Below are 27,522 nucleotides of genomic sequence, written 5' to 3'. Positions count from 1 at the left end.
CATGGAGCAGCAGACTGAGTAAAATGAAGTCACAATATTGCATCAAGAACAGTGTTAGTAGGGTCTCTAGCCTATCCCTAGTCAGCAATTAAACCAAAACACAAATTCTCTTGAATATTATTTATTGACATGAATGGCAGCCTCTTCATCCACGATTTATATTCTAAAGCAAAAACTGTAACATTCCTACACAGGTGATTAAGGTCTTCTGATTTTTTTTCTCTCACAGAGGAATTTATATACACACACACCAACAAAGCATTCAAGGCATATATACTTTTTGAGAAGTCAAGACTCTCCAGACATCCTAATTTTATAGCCCAGTGAGTAATGTCATTCAGATTCTGCCTGGCAAACATCATAACAACTTTTAATGACAAGCTAAAGTGCGAAAGTACAAATTATAACAGAATAAAATTATCTTGGATATTCTTGAAGGAAGTAATTTGAAGTAATTGTTTCATCTAAAATAATTTATTCTGCTTTTGTGTATCGCAGCTTTTTAAACAAAAATAAAACTTCAATGTCACGCTTCGTTGTGCCTCAAATATCCTAGCCACCCCGAAATTTTGCAGATAACATACAAATGCAATGTTCTAAATAGAAATAGAAATGGAAAGAAGTTTTAGGTGGTGTAAACATGCTATAACCACTCCACTGAAAAATAAAACTATAAAAAGCAAATTAAGTAAAACCTGCCAGGAAAAAATCCTGTATCAGATGTTTAGTAAATTAAGAGTTGAATTTGTTTCAATAATACACTATAACTCAAAATTAAATAAAAGACTATATTCTTTGTATGCCAATTCCCAACCAGTCTCATCTAGAGGATTCTTGTCAGCCAAGACTTTATTAATTTGAAACAACATATATTTCAAGAAATAAAAATGTATTCCAAAGAGAACTCTTTTTCCCTTTGCCTCATAAAATTTCAGCATTTTGCAATGCTGTTGGCAAAGGCAGCAGTAAAATGCAGGGAGAAGATTTGAAAAGTGAGAGTATCCTGTGAAGTCATAAGCAAATCCTAGTGGTTATTTCGTGGGACAAAGCCTGGTGAAAGGATGCAGAGACAGATATCTGCCTGACAGAAAATGTAAAAAACAGTGAGCTTGATCCTGAAACTATGCAGAATAGACTTGTCAATTACTATCTGATCTCATATATGCAGTGCTGGTACATTCTTGTGAGCCAAAAAGAATATGTATCCAGTTTTTATGTTAGTAAACCTGTAGCAACAGCAAAACAGCTTGAAAGCAAGTGCAGAGTGAAAGTAATTTTCTTTCTGAGGTTGCATTTTTTACACATCAGTTCTCACTGATCTGACTGAATTTTAGAAACAAGTACAGGAAAGTCAAGCCCCATGTCTCCTTATGCAATGTTTTCAAGTACTACAGGTGAGCAAAACAGTTCACAGAAAGTACAACTACCACTGAACACAGAAGATGCTCGGAGGCATTGAGTAAGGTCATTGTAGTTCAGGAAATCCAAGCAAACACAAAGATCTGCAAAAGGAAAGATGGAAAGGAAACTTTCAAGAAAATAAAAGAATGCAGCTGTTGGACTTGACAAAAAATTGATAGCTCCCTGCCTTCAAGCCTCACACACTACAGTCAGGCTTCCTCCATCACCAAGCACTTAACTAACTTAGAAGACAAGGGTTTTAAAATTTTTCTCAGGTTTTATACAGACATTCTTCAGATTTCATGTGAAAACCACATTTTTTAAAAAGAAATTTATTTATCAAACCTGGTCTTTTCATTTAGCACTGTTGAGAAGAAAGCTTGAAGGGCAAATATAAGCTTATATACTGTCAAATCACAGCTAAAAGCTGGATTCTTAATCTCAAAGATGTCAACACAAACACTGTATAATAAAGTAATAAAAAGGAGGGATGTACAAAGTAATGAAAATTAAGTGTTGTAATACTTATTTACCACTTAACCCTATCTTAGGAATTAAAGACTTCTGAATTTTCCCACTATCCATAAAACTATAGTTAAACCTGTTGCACAGTGAACTTATGGCCATTTATGATCCCTCTGCCTATTTTCATTGAAATAAAACAAGATCTCACCTTCACCCTATCCTGAAAACAAATCCACTAAAATTCTGCTCTGCTCTGGGACTTCCCCATCCTATAACAGCAATGTCAGCTTCTCCCTACATCAACATCTGCTTTTCATGGTTTAGCAGACTTTCACCACCAAATCCTCCCTACAATAACCTCAGTTTCCTTTAGCAGTAGTTTCTCTGGCTTCAGTTCTACCGGTTCCCTCCTTTTCTTTTGGCTACATGAATAATTTAGTCACAACCATTGCAATGTCCCATCACTAGGAGACATCTGTTCCTTTGCTAAATGTGGCTGAAAAGGTCCAGAAGTTATTAGGACCATTGGTAGACATGGTGTCACTGCACAGGCTCCAGTTTCTTACAAGGCTGCAAAAATGTGCATGACTGATTAGCAAGTCAGCGTTACCAGAGGCATTAGCATTTTATATTCAAGTTTCTCCAGGCAAAACTGTCCTGTTACAAAGCTACATTGGACTCATGGTACAAAGGTATTAATTAAAAATGCTTTGATGCAGTGCTACTGAGAAACTCTTTATCATGTATTTAATTAGGACAATGATTGACATGGATCTGATGAATCTGTACTTTAATAAAAAATGTTGGCAATGTATATTCAGTGTCCACACATGGGAATGCCTCTTGCAGACATATCAACTTTACAGTAAAAAAAAAAAAAAAAAAAATTAACAGGTTGACTCCATCTTGAATCCCAAGCGGTACTCAGGCATGTTACTAACACTGCCTGATATTCAGATTCAGCTTGCAATGTGGTTATGTGGATTTTTAAACCACATCTCTCTCTCATTTGAATAGGCCATTTCCTCATCTGAAAATAAATTACTCCTGGAGATATTTTGGTGAGAGAAAAGAGTTTTCAAGCTTTTCTCATGCATAAAATATATCAAACCCATGTGAAATACCTCAAACAGAATGCTCAGCTTGTAGCAGAGGCATCCAATTTTACCTTTTATTCTCTGTAATAGTTACAAGCAGTTTTTCCCTTCTTTTCTGTATTTGAATGGCATATTTCATTTCACACATCCATTGCTTTCTGCCCAGCACTGTAATTCAGCTAAAGGAAAAAGCTTAGTATTTGCAAATGTCAGCTGCCCAAAAGATATTTGGAAGTCTGTGAATGTTAACCTTTCTAACATTTGCTTAAAGCTGTCTGAAATTAATTCTCCTCCCTGGCTTCCTGTATCCAAATAAGGAGAAAGAACTATTCTAAGATGCCTATTTAGGCAGAAATTGATACAAAGTGTACGATCTCTTTGGAAAACAGTCCTCCTAATACATGTAAATAGCTCCCATTCACATTACCAGAACTGCAGAGAAAGAGATTTTCTCCCAACACTGTTATTTAGTAAATTAAATTCATGCACTCCTCTTAGTTAGTTCCTTTTACTTATTCTCACAAGAAGTGGTTGTTTGGTGTTTTTTTTTTTTTTAATGGTGTTCTGTACACACCTTTATCAGTACACTGTGCATAAGATTAAATTAAGAGATAGAGATATATAAATAGCTTTAAATAACCTTAGAGCTCAGGATATTTGTTTTAACCATAGATTATCAGTTCATCAAGATTACTGGCAAAGACATAAATCCTGGAGAAAGCTTTTAAATTATTACCATTTTAAATAGGGCTTTACCGTTTAACCACAAAACACAATTGAATGACAGAATAAAATGTCTCAATTTGCTGGATCACCTTTACTATGAATCACAAACTGTGTACTATATCTTTGATTGCATCCTCCCAATATGAAGTAAAATGGAACTGCAGATTTTATTTTAAAAATCCATCATGTAATCATTTCAAAGAAATACAACAGAGCTACACCTGTTTGTAAAGAACAAATAAAGATTTTTAAATGATTCATGCTTGAAACAAGTAACTTTTAGTTATTGATACAGACTGTTCTCTCTACTAGAAGAGTATTTTTAAATCTCTGCTTCCAAAAAATAAACAGAATTTTCTTGACAAAAAATACATTCCATTTGGATAAACTATATTAGTCTACAGATGCAAATCTGTTGGGGTTTTTTTTTAGATTTTTTTTTTCCTTCTGTGGTCTTCTGAAAAGGAAAAGTTATACTTCTCTGACTGATAAATAATCATAGCTTCCTGTAGAAAAACTCCTCTGGGCAACTTAAATGGAAAAATGACCAAAAATCAGGGCTAATAGTAGACCATGTGAGGCCACATCCAAGAGTTAGATAAAGCTCTAAATTTTTCCTTCTGAAATATTTAGCCTTCTTTCTTTTCAACATCACATCTGAGTTCCCTGTGGAACTCCACATCATCCGTCCCATTTCCATACATCATTATCTTCCCAAAACATGTGAGAGTTTGATATCTAGCCTCCTACCTTCAGTGTCCTACTACACATCCATCTCTTCAAGCCATGACAAATACATCCCAAACCTTCTCCAAGACTGAGCAGAGTTTTCTTTTTGCACAGCTGAGTGCTACCATGCCTGTCAGGAAGTCCCTCTGTTCTTCACAGGAGATTTGTCACAAAGGACATCTGTACCTACATGCAGGATCTCCTCCTGTGCTACTGTTCTGAAAATAGTAGTCATTACAAGGCTTAAATCAGGAGTTGCAACAAAGTCCTCTATAGGAGCAAATACACTCTTTGGCATTAACATCCACTTTCCAAGAACCCCTGCCTGTTGAGGAAATGAGCCCCTCTATTAAGATCTATCAGACTTACTTAATAGGTAAGGACACCTTTCTGATGTGACAAAATTCACGGGCATGGTGGTAGTCAAAGCCTAAAAATGTTGTATTTCATGTCATACTTACCTGGTTTGCACCAATCACATCCAGAGCATGGGGCAGTTCTTAACCCAAGCTGAACTCCTCAGGGCTAAGTAGGCAGCACAGTGTGCATAGCCATAACATGCCAGATTCCAGGTATCTCTTTTCCTTGGGCTCTCAGGTCTTCCAACAAAGACATGTCAGCTTCTGTCCCCTTCAAAAAACATCTACCTCTATGTTATCAGAGTTCCAGTGTTCATTGTGAGCAGTACTGCTGGCTTTGGCCATATGCTCCTGTCTGTATACCTTTAGTTTCCATCCAAGACTTAACTCCTGTGAAGCTGAAGGCAACTGAGGAAATGCTGAACAGCTCTTAGGGACATTTATCATGCCTGCATGATCTCGAAATACCTAGTTCAGCTTCATAAAGCCTGGGGCAACTTCTGCCAGCTCCCTGGTGTCTGAGATCCTATGCCAGCTTTTCCTGAGCCTGTAAGTTGGAGTGAGTAGCATCAGGGAGGTGCCTGATGCCTGGAGCTGTGGTTGTCCCAAACACCCCATCCATCCTGCTCTTTTTTGGGGGGTAATAGGGAAATAGGAAGGCACACAGGAGGCAGGGTCGTAGTGCAACTCTTACAGCCTTTCAGCTTCATTTCCTCTGAGATTTGAAACAAGAAAGGTACGAAATATATCTGAGTTAACAGTTTGCTCCTACAAAAGAAAGAAGATTGGGAAAGTTCTAAACACCCCCATCCCTTTCTTTCTGCTTTCAGCTATGTGCTCCATTATAGATTATAGATGAATTTTGCATCTCACTGTGTCTCTACACAAGTAGATACAATTGTACATTCAGTAAAACACAAGAGGAAAGGAGAGAATAAATATATACAAAACTTGCTGCTGTTTATTTTTCAGATTTTGTCAGAACAAGTGGAAAAAAATTGGACTTACATCTAATACTCTGTTAAATTACAGTAGTTAATATTCAGCATTATTAGGTACAAATTACTAACTTGTACAGCAAAATAATCCATTAACACACTAACATCAGTAAAATTGAAACGTAAAGTATCAATGCAAACTGCTCCCCAAATGATAAACTGTTTTGTCCAATCAAAAGTGAGGAATTTTTTCTCCATAAAGCACACAATCATACCAAATGAGGTAACTGACTGGACACTTGAAGACAGAAAATAAAACAAAGAATGATATTACAAAGATTGTGTTTCAGTTTCAGGCATTTTCACATAAGCTTGGCTAAAACTACGGGTGATTTTTGTGAAGTTTTTCAGTTCTAGCTGAAGAAGATAATCATAAAATATTACATAATATAAACAAAAGATTATTTCTGTTTCATGGAGTCTCATTTCAGAGAATTCAATATGTTAGTAACCAATTCCAACTCCTAACTTCTGATAATGATGTCAAGTGAAGAAAAACAGAATAAATGGCAGAGGTTCCCAGCTGTTGCCTATACTTGAAAGCACATTCTTGAAAGTACTAAACATTCTGTGTATTTTACATCATAAAAAAAACTTTTCAATGAATTTATGCACTCGCGTAGTCAGAAACACTAGAAACTAGAAATTTCCACTAAGCTTTTATTAAATTCCATACCGACAATGAAAGAAGAAAAAACAAAACAATACTTTAAAAAGAAATAAAAAGTGCCTGTATTCATCCATATATTTGTACATACATTGTTTTTTTATATTTGAACATGTGGGGATAAAGACTAAAACAAAACAATCAAAGCTTTCTTAAATCAAGATGCCTCAGTTAAAAATTCTCACTGGACTGTACAGAGCTGCAAGGCAGGCTCCATGATGTTAATACCACCTATTTGTGCTGTTGAGTTTTAGGTTTGTTGCAGTAACACTTCCAGTATAACATGAAGTTGTGTGATTTGTATTATTTAGTTAACTGTAAGGAAGACAAGCATCAGAAGATCTTATTTGTAAATATCTTTTCTGAAATAAGAGAAACTTTCAATGGGTCATAAGAAATCCAGTCCACTTCTACTCATTGGAAGTAGATTTTTAATCACTTAGTGTGCTATTCTCCTTAGAGTTTTATGGAAGAAAACTTTAACGTCTAATATTGTATTGGGAGTGGAAAGGGTATTTTGAGAGATCCTTCTAATTCAGGCATCTGTTGCTTGGTTGTGGACTGTGGGCATCAGGACTCAGTGATCCACATGACACCTTCCCAACCTATATTTTCATACAGAAACAATGCCCACTCTTCTATAGTCAAAGACTGAGCAAATATCATGTAAGTAATAGTACTGAACTTTCTGTTAAAGTTTCATAAAGATGCAATTTTTGTAAATTTGGTTATCAACAGGAATGGAATACAGTTCACATATAATAGACTTGTAATGCTTTAAATTAGTACCTACAGGAGAGATTTACTTACCAATAAAGAAGTAATACATCTGTTCTGACTTCCATTATTTGTGTAACACATGTGGGATGGAGAAATTGTAGAAATTTCTCAAAAGAAATTAAGTCAGACATCTCACAACACATTATTTCCATCAACTTCTCACTTTTTAATTGAACTTTTAAAACCACAGTCTTACTGTAGAAGTTTATGAAAACATTGAACCACATATTTTGCATCATAGCTTCTGGAACACTGAAAGTGAGATCAGAAGAAAGTGATGAATTATTTAAGCTGAAACTTATTTCAGTCTACATTTTTTACAGAAAAATTATTTCTACGAGAAATATATTAATATGATATATTAATAATGAAAAAAATAGTACACAGCAATTTAGAAGTTATCACAGTGTCACTGGAGAATCACAGTCCTTCTGATGAAGTATTTGGAGGTATTTGTAAGTCCTAAGCTATAACTGGAAAATACTATAATTTGATTGTGACATGTGAAAGTAGGTTACAGAATTTCACTGGTACATTTACTTACAAAATTCTTGGTTAAACTCTGCGAATTTAACAAGCTGATTCTCCTTATTTCATTGAGTCTATACAAGGGGAAATAAAGTGATGCAATTGGTATTTACAGGTGTTGTCTACATGTAACAATAGAAAAGTTAAATTTCAGAATGGTGTATATGACTTATTTGATTACTAGTCAATAATGATGATTTTTAAATTTTAAGAAATTTTTATTTTTGTAGTGCCTAACTTCTGACAAAGATTACAAATCTCTTTACAACAAGTAGGAAAAAAGTAAAACCTAAGGAAGTACCTAGCAATTGAGGAAATGACTGATCAGGGTGAAAATTAGTTGCTTATAACATAATTTGAACAGACCTCCTATAACCCACAGCCTTCAAACCTGTTCTGCAGTATCATCCTACACATATGAAAAATGTAAAATCACTTAATCATGAAGAAGCTAAAAGCTGGATGATATTATAGATCAGTGATTGATTTGCCAGGGGCCATAGAGAAATGACACAGCTGAGCTTCTGAATTCTTACTTGTGTCTCCTTGTTAATTATTTTCTGACTTCACCATAGCTCTTGCAGGCTTCCTAGTGGCTCAGAGTTCAGGTCAGGTTATGACACTTGGGAACTCACAATCACCATGGGCTCCACTTCTGTGTTTAGAGGGCAAATAGGCAGGGGCCACCATGTAGAAGGCAATGGCAGTAAAGTTAGACTATAAGATAGATCACAGGTCAAACAGGCCTTACATATCAGCTGTATGTTGACGGATAAACTCACACTGTCTACTGCAGTATTCTCCTGTCTTGTGTCATGATTCGTCTCTATTTGGAAAATAAAAGCAATAAAAAAACCCACCACAGAAATCTCAGTTAGCTCCTTAGGTCACAAAATGTTTTTGCCTCTCCTTAAATCATAGAATCATAGAATTGGCTGGGTTGGAAGGGACCTCAGAGATCATCAAGTCCAACCCTTGATCCACTACCGCTGCAGTTACCAGACCATGTCACTGAGTGCCACATCCAGTCTCTTTTTAAATATCTCCAGGGATGGAGAATCCACCACTTCCCGGGGCAGCCCATTCCAATGCTTGATCACCCTCTCAGTAAAGAAATTCTTTCTAATGTCCAACCTAAACCTCCCCCGGCACAACTTGAGACCGTCCCCTATTGTCTTGCTGAGAGTTGCCTGGGAAGAGAGACCAACTCCCCTCTGGCTCCAGCCTCCTTTCAGGGAGTTGTAGAGAGTGATGAGGTCTCCTCTGAGCCTCCTCTTCTCCAGGCTGAACAGCCCCAGCTCCCTCAGCCTCTCCTCATAGGATCTGTGCTCGAGTCCCTTCACCAGCCTGGTTGCCCTGTATAAATTATAATTAACCATTGCGTAGTAGCCGTCACTGGCCCGGATGATCACATCAATGGGAGATGTGTGGTTAGCCACACAGATGCCTCCATTGCGGGGTCTGTTTTCTCGGTCATGGTAGGTGATGATGGCTGTGAGGGCACGCACGCAGATCCAGTAACACATCAGGTGAACGTGCTTGCTCAGGAACTCCTTACACCTTCCATTTGGCAAATATCCCACCACTGTAGTTCCAGTTACCAACAAGCTGATCCCAGGGAATGCCAGGGCTATCCTGAGGGACAGGAGGAAGCAGCAGCAGATGAGCACACCCAGGCCCCAGAGCACTGTGAGGCGCAGGCTGATGTACTGGAAGTTGTAGTTAACAACTAATAAATCATAAAAGACATTTCCCTTAAAAACAATTTCTGCAGTTAGCTGAAGCAACCCCTTAGCTGAAGAGGGCTGGGACTCAGATGCCACAGTTTTAATTAATAAATTAGGAAATGTCATGTAAAGTATATTAAAAAGATATCAGACAATTAAAATTAATTGCAAAGAGAGATATTTTCCAAGCTAGTAGACTAAAGATTTTATCAAAGACAGTATTAGACAACATGAAAAATAATGTGTTCCATTCCCTCAGAGGGGTATTTTGCAGAATTGAGGCTGGAAAAGTAGGAATAAATAAGAATATAAGAGCAATAAAATGACTACAAGAAGAGATCCCCAAGTACCCCTAGGAAATTTCTGAGTATGACTCTCCAGAAGAAATAGTACTTAATGATATTTAGTTCTTTGTATATTGAAGAAATAACTAGAATCTTCACAAACATTGTGTCCCTTTTGACTAGAGGGAAAAAACAATGTACTGATATATTAAACACAAGGCCAGATGATAACTTCTTTGGGAAATTATAGAATAGTAGTACTTTTTATATCCTTTTTTCTTTGTTACATACGCATATTTATGCTTCCTGAGGCAGCAGCTTTATAGAGTGTGTATTTTATTCTTGTCTTAACATAACAGTGTTCCAGTTTTGTACCTGAGATCTACCTTTGGAAAAAAAGTAAGATTAAAATCTGACTGACTTTGCTTCATCTCTTTGTGCCTTTGGTATGTATTTCTATGGGTGCTAAGTGTTTGGTAGAAGTTTCTGCATTATACTTGTGGCTGAGTTTGTGATTAAAAGAAGCTGGAAATATCATCAAACTTATAACAGAGACTGTTACTTCTTAAGAATACTTATTATATACTGTGGGATGCTTTAGAATAAGCCTGGCCCAGGTTACAGAGATGTCTATGCTTTTAAAAATTTAATGTTTACTCATAGAGAAAAAGAAAAAAATAATCTTCCTTCAAGCAATTTTTTTAAAAATTACAGTTAACATGTGCAGATGGGGTTTTATTATTATTTAATATTATTATAAATGGTTTAAAATGACCTTTTTTATCTGTATTTTTTTACAAGTATGTCTTTTTAATAATGTGTCCTATATTCATGTTTTTTTAAAAATAACAAATAGAAAAACAACTTTTTTTTTCTAAATTTTAGTATTAAATTAGCTGCATGTGTCTCCTTTAGAGTCTGGAAATACTTCAAATTTTGAAAGAAAAACACCAGGAGTACTACCATGGTTTGAAAAATTTATTGAAAATTTGAATCCGTGAATATGATAAATGTAGGAAGGATATAAGATACTTCAGTATCACATGTTTGGGTGTAAAACTATTAAACTAAGAAATGGCAAGGTATTTAATTATTAAATGTTTAGAAGCCACATATTTGTTCAACTTTTCGTGAGTTAGTCAAGCCAAAACCACTGAGGAGCTTCAGAAGATGTTGAAGATGGTGAATGAACAGAGGAACTAAAAAACTAATGAAAGTGCTGAGAATTCAAAGTAATATTCATTAAAAAAACCTGCTGCTAGGTCATGCTGAGATCTATATTAGCTATTATCAGATAGAAAAGTGGTTCTAAAGTAATTATGGATAGATTGATTCTGCAAATTAAGACAACAAACAGAAAGGGGTGATTATTAGAAAATTAATATGGAAAAAATATCACTGAGGAATCACAGAATGTTGGAATGAAGTTGGAAGGGACTTCGTGAGGTCATCTGCTGAAGCAGGATCAGCAAGAGTACTACCTTCATTCTTCAAATAAAGAATGCTATCTACTATGTGAAGTTATCCATGAAAAACTGTTTCTAAATAACTTACAGAATAATGTTTCTAAAAGTGTGCATTAAGAGTGCAAAGATTTTCCATTTTTATATTGGACACAAAGTAGGGAAGGTAGAAAACCTTTCATTATGCTATGGCTCTTGCTGTTGAGATCTTGCCGTGTACTCTGTTATGTCACAAGATGAAATATGCTTTGACAAGTTGTACCCATTCCAATGCCAAAAAAGCCTGGTTTACATGGCTTTCTGAAAACTGAATAGTGTTATTTACTGCAGTTATATAAACTCCCATACAAATCTCACTCCTATTCAAATAAGAGCCAAGATATTTCAGGGAATTCTCCACTCATAACAACTGGGGCGAAGCAACAAGAAATTCTGCCAGTTTTGGTCATGCTACAAGTGCTGCAAAAGTCTTGGCCCAGACACAATCTTTCACTCAAAGACAGGCTGAGACGAAATATTGCACAGTTCCCCAAAGAAATGGGAAAAAATTGGGAAGAGTAGTAAATTTATTTAATTAATAAAATTTACATAATTCCGTAAACTCAGAAAAGTTTATATACAGCTTTTATATAGCTTTATGGTAATTATGTGTGATTTACATAAATATGGCTGGTTTTTTTTGCTTTTTTTTGCTTACTAATAACCTTTAGTTAAGTAAAATTAACAACTTGACCTTTAAGTGAGAAATTTCTCTTACTGAATGTCAAATACTAAGAAGTGCTTTGGGTTCTTGCAGAAGCTTGTAGAAGCAGAGAATCATTCAGGCAGGGACCACTGGTAATGTCCATCCCTGCTAAAAGCAGGGTCATCTAGAGCAGGTTGCTCAGTACCTTCTTCAATTTATCTTGCTTAAAATTTCATTAACCTGCTGTCAGACAAATACTTATTAATTGTAATTTTAGTTCTTCTAGGACACTCAGGAAAATCAGCAAATCAGTCTGCAGTGTAAAACTTCCATTTGCCATTTAGCTGGACAGAATGAATGATCTTCAAGATCCATCCCTGGAAACATTCAAGACCAGGCTCAATGGGGCCCTGAGTAACCTGATCTAGTTGAAAATGTCCCTGCTCACTTCAGGGGGGTTGGACTAGATGACCTTTCTAACCTTTTCCAACCCAAACTATTCTGTGATTTTGTGATATACAGAAAATGCATATGCCATAGGCATAGGAAGTATTCATTACATTGTATATAGTCCCACAGGCTAAAAAGATTTTCTGTTTTACTGTATTACTCCTCCTCAAATATAATCAAAGTTAATTTTGTCCTTTCACATTCTATTTGATGAAATATGACTTTATTTTAGTGCTCGTAACTTTTGCAAATTTTAATCCTTCAAACTAAAAATTCACAGACTGGAATTGATATTGTAAATGTTAATCACAAACAATGTCCAAGTTCAATCTCAGACTGTCACAATAAGTCTTACAATTCAACAGGTATTTTAAAGTTTAAATCATGAATACTTAACTGCCATCTAATTTTCAATTAACATTAGTTGTACCACATCAGAATGAATAATGTAGTATTTTGTTCTGCACTTCCCTAACAATAAATTTTGCAGCTTCCTCATTGATACATAAAATGCTGTATTTTGCACAGCATCATGCCTTCTTCTTGCCTTTCTTTATACCTCTTCCCTTTTTACAGCAGAGAATATCCTCATTCTCTCATAGTATAAATGATGGCTTAGTGTGTAAGGACAGGAAGAAGGAAGTTGGGAAGTTGGTAAGGGAAGAACAGCAAGTAAAAAGAAAAAAGAACCATATTGGGACCTTGCTGCTGTTTCCGTTTAAACAAACAAACAAAATATATATATGTGTATATAAAATTTTGCAAAAATTGTTCTTCAGATCCTTTGCGTATTTCTTTGCCAAGAAACTGCATGGTTCCTAAAAGATGAATTTCACTCTACAGGATGTTTGTTCTTTTCTGTGAGGCAAAGTAAAAAAAAAAAAAAAAGTTCAAAGATAACCTAAAGACCATGTTCAAATTTCTAAGATCTGATGTAGGTGTAGACTGCCCTGAGTAAAAAAACTAAAAAGGAGTAGCTCAGCTCAAACCAGGAATCTTAGCAATCCTTAGGTTCCTCTACTTGCCAGCCCACTCATTACTGTGAAATCATTTAGCAAAACTTAAAAAGCATGCAGAGGGCAGCCTACTTTCTATTGCTGTCACTTATCCAGTTCACTGCATGAGAAGCTCTGTGTAGACTTAGAGAATCCAGTGATGCTAATCTGAGGGGATTTCTAAGGGGATGGCAAATGGAGCTATTTCTCTTTTTTTTTTTTTTTTTTTTTTTCCCAAAAATAACTATGCAACAAAGCAACTTTGTCAAGAACTGAGAAGGCAAAAGAAGCCAGACTGAAGACTGCCACCTTAATTGTAAATAACTCAGCCTGCTGAAATGCCATAATAACAACTGATGTCTGCAAATATGGGATTTAATGTACCAATTTGTTTGGATGCAGATGTGGATAAAAATCAATACAGGTATTTTTGCCAGGCTTGGAGGTAAAAGTTAAACGTAATTTATCCTCACAAACATATGTAGAAGGCAAGTTAGTTGAAATCATGTCCTTCTCCTATCTCTGGTGTAAGTAGTGAGCTATGCTGTAGATACAATCTGATACTGATTCTGTGACTATGCAGACATCCATCTACATAATGGATCAATCCTGCTGTACTTCCCACAGCATATCTATTATATAGTACAGGGTATAGGATGTAACTTTTAATAACACTGTTTCTTTTAGATAGTATCTCATATCATCCACAGTAGCATTCAAAACTGATTATTTGTGGTTTTTTTTCCTTTTTAAAAAAACCTAAGGGATATAAGCAGGTGAATTTGTGCCACTAAGTTTTAATGTCTACCCAGGACCTACATCACTTGTATGAAATTCTTGTTCCATCCCTCAGATACAAATAGATCATGCTTTGGAGATGAAATCAATGCTGATTGCTAACACATATCTCAGTTAGCAAAGATTATTATAATATATAAAACCCAGGAAGTTGTCAGGGACATTGTGAGTGAGGGAAGAACACAAGATTGAAAGGTGGTCACACTAAGGTCAGTTAATGGCAGAGCTGATCACACCATGTGCACTCTGAACTGTCCCACTGGGTTACAGGAGAAAAAAATCACAAAGGCTGCAAAGGGCTCTGAGTGAGATCCTTTCCTTTCAACCTGAGGTGAAGAAAGAGATCAAGTGCCCCTCAGTCAAGGTTGGTTAGCAAATGATGGAAAATTTCCATCAGACAAATATCAAGCAAAACTGGTAGGGAGACCACATTAATCGACACTGGATTACCTGGCTCTTTAGGGACATTTCAAACAGAAAATAGATATGCTAAGGTATTATGGAACATTCATTTGCTGGCAAGCTGAGAGACAGCATCTTTTTATCTTCTCTGAAACCAAATAAGAATTTAATTGGGACTATGATACCCAGAAGAAAAGCAGCTGAGTCTAAGGAATGGTTGGAGAAAACAAGACCATGTGCTGTAAAGTATCCATTGAACAATGAGAAGTGATCAATCAGCAGAATGAAAATTTGTTCCTATTTGCCTTGGATTCCTTGTATTTTGCCTCAATATACATTGGATACCATGTCATCTCTGAGAATCTGAGAAACAGTCTTTGTTTAAGTTGAAGCTCTGACAACTTTTTTGAAAGAAAGTATTGTCACTCTAACCTGGCACTTAAAGCCACTGTTTAGCCTATGTAGCATAATAACCTTCTCTACCAGAGATATTAATCTCTTAATGTATGCCAAGATCCTTTTGAAAATGGCTCTTTACTCATAAATAATTCAGAGCAGAATTTTTTTGTTAATTTTTCTTTATCTCTTTTCAGTCTTTCATATCTTTGTCCAGACTCACTAACAGACCATTTACTTATAGCACCTCATATATGTTTTTGAAAAATACTTGTACAAAATTATCAGTTTACGTTCTTCTTTTAGTAAAAAAATATGCTTTTAATATAATAAATATAATACAATGTAATATAACATAATTAATATATTATGATTAATCTAATATAGCATTGTCAACATTATATAATTAATATAAGTACTATAATAATTAATATTATATAATTAATATACTAGTAATATAATTAATATTTGTTAATATAATCAAAATAATATAAAGCACATTAATTCTTAATACAATTACTTTTGTTCCACTATAGTTTCAGTGTTCCTACTCCTTATTAAATTGACCATGTATTTCTGAAAGTTATCTTTAAACACACTAATGATATTTTTCAACTCACGATCTACAAATTTTTTTTCTTATATATTTACACACACACTGCTTGTGCATGCATACTGAGCTCAGGCTTCAAAATGCTGAGTACCACCATCAGAAGACTTTTATCAGAACAGTAAACAATTCTCTATTGCTTTGTGGCTTGGGACATTGCTATTGCTAAACAGCATGCCAGCTTATATAGATAAATTTTTTTGTCACCATATGAGATTTATTTTTATTTTTTATTGAATGATCAGAATAATTTTTAGCTGAAGAAGATTTCTAACCTGCTGTTATATAGTAAAGCTATTCTGAATTAGTTTAAAATTACGTATCTTTCTCTTGCTCAGTTTTCATCCTGATTTTTGAAACTTAAATCATCTCTGGTTTTGCAGAATATATTTTTTCTTTTCTTTTTTCATTGCTTGCCACAAAAACTTTCACTTGTGTCTCCGCATCTGAGGATACAAAAGGCTAATCTGTGGAAATGCTGTACTTCCATACTGAAAATATTTTTATGTTTTCCTGTTTATTAAGGAAGCACATGACAAATACAAAGAAAAAGAAATTGACCATGACCTTTCAACATTCAAGTAAGAAAGATTTAGTTTTTTTAATCAAGAGAAAAATGCTGGTTTGGATGATTCAATGAGTGAAAGTAAATAAAGGAGATTTATTTTCACTGGAGGCAAGGGGGAAGGATGACAGCTTGGCTACCCACTTGCATATATATCCACCCAACTGACACACACCTGTCTCATTCAGATGCAGGTCCTTTTTCTGTTAGTACATTTGCTTTGGTTTTGCAGGTGAGGGAAACCATAGGGGAGATGTTTAATTGAACTCTGGTGTGGAGGACAGACACAGAGAAAGCAGAATGGCTTCGAGCTTTCACTTACAAATTAAACAAAATCCTCAGGGATCTTTAACTGGCAGACATTTGGAGGAAATTAAATGCTAATGTGTGCAGTTGTACTTTTTACACCCACAGACATCAAATATATAAAGACATTAACTTCTCTTCTGTTGCAGCAAATTCATAATATATGCACAAGGTATAAGGTTAAATCTTATAAAGCAAGGTAGAATTCAATATCAGATCATGCACTTGCAATATAACACGAGCCCAGACATTTTCAGCCTTAAACTGTTTAAATAAATGACTAACAAGTTTTTATGTGCAAAAATATGGCACTACTGCAGAATTAGAGAAAGTCCCTGTTGAATACTACAATGTGAATTATGCCCAGGAGAATACAGTAAATTAGGTTCTGGGATGGCATGAAAGCTCTTATGCATAAGCATTCAATACCTCCATCCAGAGAAGAAAACCATTTGAAATATTTCCCACATAAGAGCTTCAAATAAGACTTCACCCACTCAGAAGAATATCTACCAGTGATGGAACAAGGCTACTGCTGGTCACAGGGGTCAGAAAGTCCATGTGCTTTATCATACCCTCCTTTTTTTGTAGGTTATAACAAATGTGTGCATATGTATAAGTGAAAAATTAATTGTATGGCAAAATTGTTTGGGAAATGGACTTTTAGAAATGAGTCAACAGCTGAGTATATAAAGAGGTGACTAATTAGATAAAACATATAAGCTCAAATAGGAGAGAAAACAATTGAACTGAAATGGAAAAAGTTAAATCTGTGGTTTTGCTTTTCTGCGAAGAACAAAAATGTTCAGCTGTTTCCTTCGAAACCTTATATTCAATACTATCTGAAAACCTCCCTGAGTTCTCTCTTAAGCTAAGGGAATGCCTGAAAGTGAGAATTTTATGAATTAGATGTTATCTATAGCTGAGCGAGGCTCATTTTTTCAGTCAGTAAAGAGAAACAGCAAGATGAATATTATCCCAAGTTCTTACCAACACTAATTCTTGACAATGCTTTAACTGCTTGGTATAGAAACCTGTAGCAGCTACCATAAGTTAGGCCTAGTTGGAAGCATCTTAGACAGTGTGGATAAGATTTAACTGAGTAAGGTAAAGGTAAAGGAGTAGCTAAGCAGAGAAGTATCTTACATATCAACCTCTGAAACAGTGTAAGTTTTGACTGATGAGATTCTTTGAGACAGGAGGACTGAATGCCAGCACCAGTCTTTCACTGAGCACCCAGTGAATCATAATAGGGCCAGACAAGATCTGGGTATTCTCCACCCCATCCCACCATGGACAGTGTCCAGAGCTGCTCAGGGACTCTTAAGCTCTATAACAGGGTCAGAACTATCTCTTTGCCTTCCAGAGAAGAGCACTCCAAGTTAAAGGAGGGTGAAGAGCATAGCAGGAATCCCTGTGCTATCCCACCAGTCTCTCCTGGGCTTCACTTTCTGTCACAGAGAAAAGTAAAGTCAAGCACTTTGTAAATTTGTGTACATCTTTGATGAAGTGTTTAGGTATCCGTATTCACTCTGTCTCCACACTATCATTTGGTTTGAAACCACAACAAAACTACAGCTTTTTTCTTAAAAACACCTCTTCCACATGACTGTAATAGAGAGGGTTTAAGTCTGAGCCTTGTAGAAAAGATGGACAGAGATGGAATTTGATACTGCACATATATATGCTACAGCAAATTTATTACAACTTAAATTATCTAATCCTCACCAGATTCTCAGACAGGTAGCTTTTTAGCTGGTGTACGTAGCTACATGGTTTAACCTACACACCTGATTCGGCAGCTCCTGTTCTTAGGTGGATATTTTTCTCATTTACATTTCCTATATTTTCTGTATTTCTTGGGCTTGCAAACACTCACCTGAGTTTTCTAGCAGCATGGTAGACAAAGGTTTCCTGTTTCATTGCTAAAGTTCTATTTTGAATCAAATGAAAAAACAAACAAACAAACCCCCCCCCCCAAAAAAAAATCCAAACCAAACCAACCAACTAACCAAAAAAACCCCAAAAAAACCAAAAACAAAAAACAACTCCCCCCCCCAAAAATCCCCCAAAACAAAAAAAAAAAAAAAACCCCACACCAGGAACTTATGGTACAGACCTCACCAGAATGTTAAAGCAATCTGATGAAGTAATAGCTGGGGGTGGGTGGATGGCGGGGGGACAGGGAGGGAGGGAAGTCTACTGAAAATACCCTGGGCAAAGAAAATAAATAATGCAAAGAGGTACAGTCAATATATCTGGATACAGAAACATCCAGGAAAAGTACATGTTAGTGATTCTGCACAGGTTTGTTGGATTTCTGGCTCAGTTTGATCTTCTCCTTGAATCACTGTGTGATATGAGTCTTCTGATCACTGTTCCTTCCATGGAGTCTCTCTCCTCTAACCTCAGATACCTGCACCATGCTTCAGTCTGTCACCCTTTTTACATCCCTTGATCATGGTTATGGCACATTTATTGGAACAGTAAAAAAGCATTTTCTGTACTACCACAGTGACAGTGATAATAATAATATTAATTATTACTATAATTATAATAGTAAATTCTCCTACATATGCAATAATATAAGAAAGAAGTATTAGAAAAATATGTATAATAAAGAACAAAATTTGGTTAGCTTTCTCTTTTTCTTCTGATTTTCAGGGGTAGGAAATATATTATTTGGACTGTATTATTTGCTTTTTGGTAAAGCAAATAAGGATTCAGATGTTAAAACTTTTCATATTTATTTTTTTTTTCCTGGTCCAGAGTAGAGAGAATATAGCAACTGAATCTCTCTGTGTTCAGAATTCTGAAAACTGTAAAGAAAAAAAAATTCATTTCTGGAAAACAAAAATGTATCTTTAATTATTTTTAATGGAGTAATTTTGCTTAAAAGAATCTGAAATTAATGTGTTCTATTCTGCAAATATTACAGAAACTTCAATTTCAGCTTGGTGTATCAGCTGTATTTTTAAATTGATCTGCTCATAGCTTTTTTAAAATGATCAAATGTTTTACCCAGATGATTTTTTTTTTTTAATGACAGCAATCTCTACTGCAAAGAAAACAAAGAGATGCCTATCTTACTCAAACCATATTGTTCTCAGCCTTATGGGTAACTTACCAATGCATATAAATACCTGATGGGGGTGGATAAAAAAGATGGTACCAGGCATTTCTTGGTACCACCCAGTGACAGATGAGAAGTCATAAGCACAAACTGAAATTCAGTAAATTCAATTTAAGTTTAAGAAAAGCCACTTGACAATGATGGTGGTCAAAGCCTGGAACAGGTTGCCTCGTTGGGTTTGGAGGCAATAGAGCAGCTCAGGTATTAATCCAGATATAGAAATGAAACCAAACAACCCCAAACCAAGAGATTACAATTAAGACACATCTTCCTGCCTAAAAGAGTTTCTTAACACAGATGCTCAGAAGAACAACTGTCTCAGTGGAACACTTTTCACTGAATCAGAGAAGAAAAGTGTTCCAATTTTGCAATTTTGTTCTTAATTTGGTGTTCAAAATTAAGGTTTTACGTGTGCTGCAAAAAAAATCTGTTCTGACATCCGTAAACCAGACCTATGGTCCTTGTAGTTTTTGAAAGCTGTGGTGGAACAGTAGGCCAGAATAAGAGCTGTAATATTGACAGTAGCGTGAAGAAAGAAATATAATTACAACAGCTCTGGAGAGAATTTGATTAATTGGGAAAAAATTAGTTTTGCCTTACTGGCAGCACATGTTTTACTGTGGACTCCCACTCCTGCTGCTCCCAGGCTCAGTTTCTTGAAATGTATGGAAACAGAATCCTCATAGTGGTCATTGCTCCTTTTGCTGTTTTTTAGTCTAATGCACTCAGAGCTACTAAATAACCACTAGAATTACCACCAAATAACCACTAAAAGTGGTTATTTTTAGGGTAAATTCAAAGTTTAAGATTGAAATAAACAAGGAAAAATTCATAGCTTTAGAAATATACTGGTAAAAACAAAGCAACTTGTATATTTTATTTCTTTTTACAAACATTGCACAGAAAAAAAAAATAAGCAAAAACCAAGGCACACTAAGAAAACCAACATTCAGGTTAATAATCCTGAGTTTGCTTTCATTGAAAAAATTCTCAGGAAGACAGAAAGCATTTTCATGCTTTTTAGGAATATTCTTGATTTTCAGTTGGCAGCTGGTCACAAGTCGTGTTCATCAGGGGTCAGTGCTGAGTCCAGTCCTGTTTAATATCTTTATCACTGATCTGGGTCAGTGCCATCTGCACCCTCAGTAAGTGCAGATGACACCAAGCTGGGTGAGGGTGTTAATCTGCCTGAGGGTAGAAAGGCTCTAGAGAGGGATCTGGACAGGCTGGATCAGTGGGCTGAATGCAATTGTATGGTACCATCTTTTTTAACTTTTCAGGTACCATCTGAATGCCTGGTACCATCTTTTTTAACAAGTCCTGCACTTGAATCATGACCCACTCATGCATCCTAGAGGCTTGGGGAAGAGTGGCTGGAAAGCTGCCACTCCTGAGGACAAGGACACATGAGGGTTGGTTGACAGCCAGCTGAATATGAGCAGCAGTGTGCCCAGGTGGCCAAGAAGCACCCTGAATTTTTTCAGAAATAGTGTGGCCAGCAGGACTGGGTGTCCTGGTTTTAAGCCAGGGCAAAACCCATTTTCTTTCTAGTAATTTTACTTTCACCTGAGTGTCTTCTGATTAGCTATATTTCCTGATACTAGCAGCAAATTTCTCAGGCAGTGTCTGCTTCTAAGACTGAGAGTGTTTGATGTTTATAGCTACGGCTCAAGAAGGTTATGCAGAACCAAGGCCACTGCTCAGTTCTGGGAAACATTTATGCTCTGGCAAGAGAAAGGGAGTAAAGGTGTCACACCTGCAACCCTCCTTTTGGGAGATGCAGACCACACAGGTGACCAAAACTGACCAGAGGATTCCATCTCATAAAATTCATAATCAGTATAAATTTGAGGGATCTGAGTGTCAAACTCTCTTCATCAATAGCTGGAATCCTGGGAGGATTCTGTCCATTGAATCCATCCCGAATCAGCATGTTCCTGCCTCCAGCTCCCATCTGCTACTGACTCTTGGACCCCAGCCTGGAACTTTACTAGGGCTTCCCTGCAGCCTTGGTGGTGACATGAGCATTATTGGGTGGGATGGGGAGGAACAATATAATGCTTTTCTAAATATATATAATTACATATAAATATATATATATATATATATATATATATAATTAGTGTGTATACATTTATAATGATATATTTATATTTTGTTATTTTCCTTTTCATCTTCAGTGTTTCATTAAGGCTGTGTAGTTTAGTTTCCAACCTGACAGTCTATCTCCCTTATTCTCTCCACTTTCCCTGTAGGGAAAGGGAGAAGGGTTAATAGAGAGCATCTGTCATTTGCCAGCCCAGTGTTAAACCATGACAGTAGGTAGAGAAGTGATGGTCTCCCTGTACTCAGAACTGAAGAGATTGCACCTCAAATACTGTGTTCATTTTTGAGCTCCTCACTATAAGGACATTGAGATGCTTGAGTGTTTCCAAAGAAAGGAAATTAAGCCAGTGAACTCAGAGCATTTGTTCAGAGCACAAGTCTTACAATGAGTGTCTGAGGGAACTGGAGGTTTTTTTGCTTGGAGAGAAGGTTGAGGGGACACATTCTGGCTCCCTACAACTACCTGAAAAGGGATTGTAAAGAGATGGGTGTCAGTCTCTTCTCCCATGTAACAAGACAGGGTAAACAGCCTCAAGGTACTCCAGGAGAGGTTTAGATGGGGTATTAAGCAACATATCTTTAGTGAAAAGGTTGTCAGGAACTGGAACAGGCTGCTGAGGGAAGTGGTTGAGTCAGTATCCTTAGAAATATTAAGATGTGTAGAAGTGGTGCTTAGGGACATGGTGTAGTGGTAGACATGGCAGTGCTACATTTGCAGTCAGACTTGATCTTTTCCAACAAAAACAGTTTTATGATTCTATGATTATCTGCAAAACTAAATCTCCCACCACAACAGGCTAAGCTCTAGCCCACTCCCATGGGATACATTTTAAAATATTAGACCAGTTTAATAAAATTAGAGGACTCCTATTCAGAATGTAATCCTACTGGGTGATACAAACATTGTAGAGCATCTTTAATATACCGTATGTAATTAACTCTTCCACAATTAGGAACTTGGAAAAAAGTTTCCACTCGAAGAACATCAGTGGAATTCCATACAGAAAAACAGGAAGGCTTAATATGTTTCTTTGATACTAAAATATCTTCTTGTTCAGAGAAAGATAGCTTTACTAAAAGGTTGTTTATTTTCTTTTAACTTTACTAAAAGTTCCCAAACTCCCCATCACACTCAATATTCAACATATCTAATACTTTAATTCTTGAGTAGTTATTCTCATTGAAGCTGTGATTCTTGCCAGATGGCTGGAATGGCTACTTAGCAGAATCCAGACAAGATTTATGAAAAAGTATTCCACACAATACAATGTTCATTGCCGTGAAGTGTCAGTGAGTTAACTGGTTTGTACCAAAAAAGTGAAATCCATATTGCAAGCCATAGCATATTTCAGATATCATCATTCATTTCCGGGTCGGGCTTATATGCATTGGCTCCACTTTTGTTTAGGGATTTTATTTCCCATTGTATTTGGCACATATTATAAAAAGTATGCAAAAATTGCTGAGCAAGTATAATGAATTTTTGGTAGTTCATGAGAAGTTGAATTACTTGTCAGGAACTTACAATACCAACTTCTTGCAAATCTAGTCATGTGGTGTACAAAGAATACCTCTCAAAAAGAAGTTTCATTTCAGGAGTTCCTGTTTTATGAAATTCTAGAAAAAATCTAAGAAAAAAAATCTAGAAAAAAACTTAAGATATAAGGAAGATCTGAGAATTATATATTAACCACTAGTTCTAAATGGAACACACATTTCTCTGGACAAAAGAATTAATATTCATGACTGTAGAAGCCTAATCATATACTAGAGTTTGCATCACAGAGTACACAAAGATGAGTAGTTTTATTGAAATGCAAATATGATTAAAATGCAGATAGGCTAAATGTACCTTTTCATCTTTGTAGGCTGCATTGTGCTTTTTGATCCAGAGGATTAAATACTAACTTAGCCTGCAATACCCCAGGAGACCTTCACAGAGGCTGAGCTGTCTTTTAGAAGAAATAAAGGACAATTTCTCTTTCTTGACTTGAAAGATAGAATAAGCATTATCTCCAGGGCAGACTTTCAACCCATAAATATGGTTCCCCAGGCTCTGAGAATGCATAGACTGAAACCACAGTACTGTCAGACCACACAGATTCATACAATTGTAGAATAGTTCAGGTTGAAAGGGACCTTAAAGATCGTCCAGTCCCAACCCCCCTGCATGGACAGGGTCACATTCTGCTCTAGGTGGTTTGAGACACTTCTGTCCCAGTGCTACAAATAACAAAGCCTTTTCTGAGGCACAAAACTATCCACAGGCTGTATATTTTTTAGAAGTCAAAAAAAGTAAATGAAAAATCTGAAAATGAAAATGCCTGTTTTGAGATAGCCTGTTTTATCTGAGTCAAAACCTAGCATTTTCCCTCTCCAGAAAAATATCCCAGTCCCAAGTTCATTGAGCCCTCTTTCCTTTCTTTTCAGTGTTCTCTTCCTCATCTAGAAAAAGGATAAATAGTCGATTTCCATGTTGGCTAAATCACCTAACTTATGGGTTGTAGAACGTTTTTCTTTCTCTCTGATCTATTGCTTGTGTTTGAGATGTAGATAAATACATGTTCTCACATAGTTTCTATGGATTTCTTGCTGTTGAAATTTTTGTATCGGAATACCCTCACTAAAAATTAATCTAAATGAATTTGTAGACTAGAAAAATACCACCATGAGCATTTTTTAATATAATCCTTGCTAACTGAAGTTACCTCATATTCTATTAGCTGCTGATACTAATATTTGGAAGGAATCAATTAGCCACCCTGATTTGGGAACTTAAATTAGTAAGTTGAAAACTTTGCACAGTCCTGTGCTATATGGGTCTGCCAGCTAGCTCAGAGAACTTGGAACAACATTGCACATATTTTATGGTTCACTTCACCAAAAAAATTGTTTTTCTTAGTGGTTAGAATGCAAGCAGAACTGGCCTTGCTGCAAGGAGATGAGCTGGGGCTGAAAAAGGGACTGAGGCTGTGAGCTCCAGGGATAAGGGGAAAATACACCTGTAGTACTGACTGGACATAAATATAACAGAAGAGGCTTTACCTCTGGAGTGGCCCTGTAGTTGTGATGTTATTGTATTAGTAATAGTATGTGATGCTGTTGTAGTAGTTGTGATGTTATTGGGTTAGAGATAACTTGGATAAACTGAAAATGCACAAATCCCCAGCCCCCTCTGGGGTGTATCCATGTGTGCTGAGAGAGCTGGAGGATGTTGTTGCTGAGCCACTCTCCAACACATCTGAAAATCCTTGGAGAATAAGAGAGGTGTCTGAGGACTGGAAGAAAGCCAATGTCACAGTTTTTTCCCTTTGTTTCAGTAGAACTTCCTCCACAGTCAAGTAGTATCTGAGATAATTATCTAATCATATCATATATATCTTATAAATCATATAACTTTTGAGGTCCCTTCCAACCCCTAACTTTCTCTGATTCTGTGATATCTCATCAAAGCGGTGTGCAGAATGTTGCTAGGAATATAAACAAATTTTTATATTAGAAGTAGAATTTGTCATTGGTTATGACATAATGATTAATTTTTTCTTATAGTTTACTATTGATTGCATACTCTTTCTACAACTACAACAGTTTTAAATGCCACATATAATAAAAACAATGTTCAATTTTATCTTACCTGCTTCTAAAAAAATACTCAGGACATCACTAATTGAAAAGAAACTATGGAATTGTGGAACAGTGATAATTTAAGGGAAGATTAATTATTGCAGTGCTCTTTAAACCTGTAATTTTTAACAGTGATCCTAAATCTAATTATTCTATAGGCTTGTTTGGCATTCAAGCTATCCTGTATTCCAGTACTCTGCTTCTGCAGGAGTGTGGTTGGGATAGAATAGAACAGAATTGAATAATTTCAGTTGGAAGGTACCTATACTGCCTGGTCAGTTCAGGACTGACAAAGAGTTAAAGCATATTGTTAAGGACATTGTCCAAATGCCTCTTAAATACTGACAGGCTTAAGGTATCAATCATCTTTCTAGGAAACCTGTTCCAGGTTTTGACCACCCTCTCAGTAATTAAATTTTTGCTAATGTCTTGTCTAAAGCACAACTTCAAATCATTCCCACATGTCCTATCACTAAATCCCAGAGAGCAGAGCTCAGCACCTCCCTGTCAACTTCCCCTCCTCAGGAAGATGTAGAGAGCAATGAGGTCTCCCCTCAATCTCCTTTTCTCCATGCTAGACAAGCCCAAAGTCCTCAGCTGCTCCTCAGAGAACATTCCTTCCAATCTTTCTCCAGCTTTGTTGCCCTCCCATGGATGCATTCAAGGACCTTCACATCCTAAATTGTGGGGCCCAGAACTGCACACAGTGCTCAAGGTGAGGCTTCATGGGTGCTGAGTACATCAGGATAATCCCCTCTTTTGATCAGCTGCTCGTGCTGTGTGTGATGCACCCCAGGATGGGGTTTGCCCTCTTGGCTGCCATGCACACAGCTGACTCGTGTTGAGCCTCCTGCTGACCAGCACACCCAGATCCTTTTCTGCAGGGCTGCTCTCCAGCCCCTTGTCTCCCAATTAACTCTTGTGCTTGGCATTACTCTTTTCTAGGTACAGAATCTGACATTTTGACTTGTTAAATTTCATTCCAGTTGTCAAAATATTGATAGGAACAAATATTTGCTTTCCAGGATTTCTATAGGGAGAACATGACCAGGGACACACGCTTTTCTGGAAGCTGCATTAAGTTTTGACTTAATGACCATGAATTGTCATCAACATACATCACCAGTGGAAAAATGGAGAAGTTGACAGACCTGTACACATTGCTGGGAAGCACAAGAAATTACTAAAGAAAGCTAAATCATAGAATCATAAAAAGCTAGGGGTTGGAAGGGACCTCGAAAGATCTTTGAATCCAACCCCCTCTCCCAAAGCAGGGTCACACAGGAACACATCCAGGTGGGCTTTGAATGTCTTGAGGGAAGGAGACTCCACAACCCCCCTGGGCAGCCTGTGCCAGTGCTCTGTCACCCTCACAGTGAAAAAATTCTTCCTTATATTTATAGGGAACCACCTATGTTCCAGTTTATAACCATTGCCCCTTGCCCTATTGTTAGTCACCCCTGAGAAAAGCTTTACTCCATCCTCCTGCCACTCACCCTTTACATATTTATAAGCATTGATGAGGTCACCCCTGATTCTCCTCTTCTGTTAAATGCATTAATGAAAATTCTAAGTCAAATTCTAAGCAAACTACAAAATCTATTCTATCACTTATATATGACATGAAGTTGGTGGAGGTGGCCAATTCATCAATCAGTCGTAATACAAAATGCCAAAACTGTGTCATATTTCTGTATTTGGAACAAAGTCAGGTGGAATATTCCATTATAAGGGATAAGAAAATACTTTCTATCCCATCTCTAAATAAAATAATGTTAAATGGCAGGTGTTAAATAATTTAAATCCCGTTTAGATCCTATTTTTAAATGATAAAATATGGGCATTGAATTTCCTCACAGTACAAACTGAAAAGATGTAGTTAAATCAGAATATATATATGCAAGCTAAGCAAACTGACTTGCAGGTAAGAACATTGAAATTATGGATCAGTCTGGATGACTGATGTTGATTCTTTAATAAATTTCAGACTGCATTGTAGGGTCTGGGGAATTTGGACAGGCTAATGTTCTTCCCAGCATTTTAAAAGGGAAATTTGTTGACCAAGGCAACGGTTAGCTTTACATTAATCTCACAAAAGCGAAGAAAAAACTAATATGCCATGTAGTCAATAAATATTTAGCAGATGGCAGTGAAGTCACTGCCAATTTAACACAGGATATATATAATTGCCTGCTCAGAGAAGACATACGTGTGCATTGTGATACACA

This window comes from Heliangelus exortis, chromosome 1 (genome assembly GCF_036169615.1).
Source record: "Heliangelus exortis chromosome 1, bHelExo1.hap1, whole genome shotgun sequence".
NCBI classification, from domain to species: domain Eukaryota; kingdom Metazoa; phylum Chordata; class Aves; order Apodiformes; family Trochilidae; genus Heliangelus; species Heliangelus exortis.
This window is presented reverse-complemented; position numbering follows the sequence as displayed.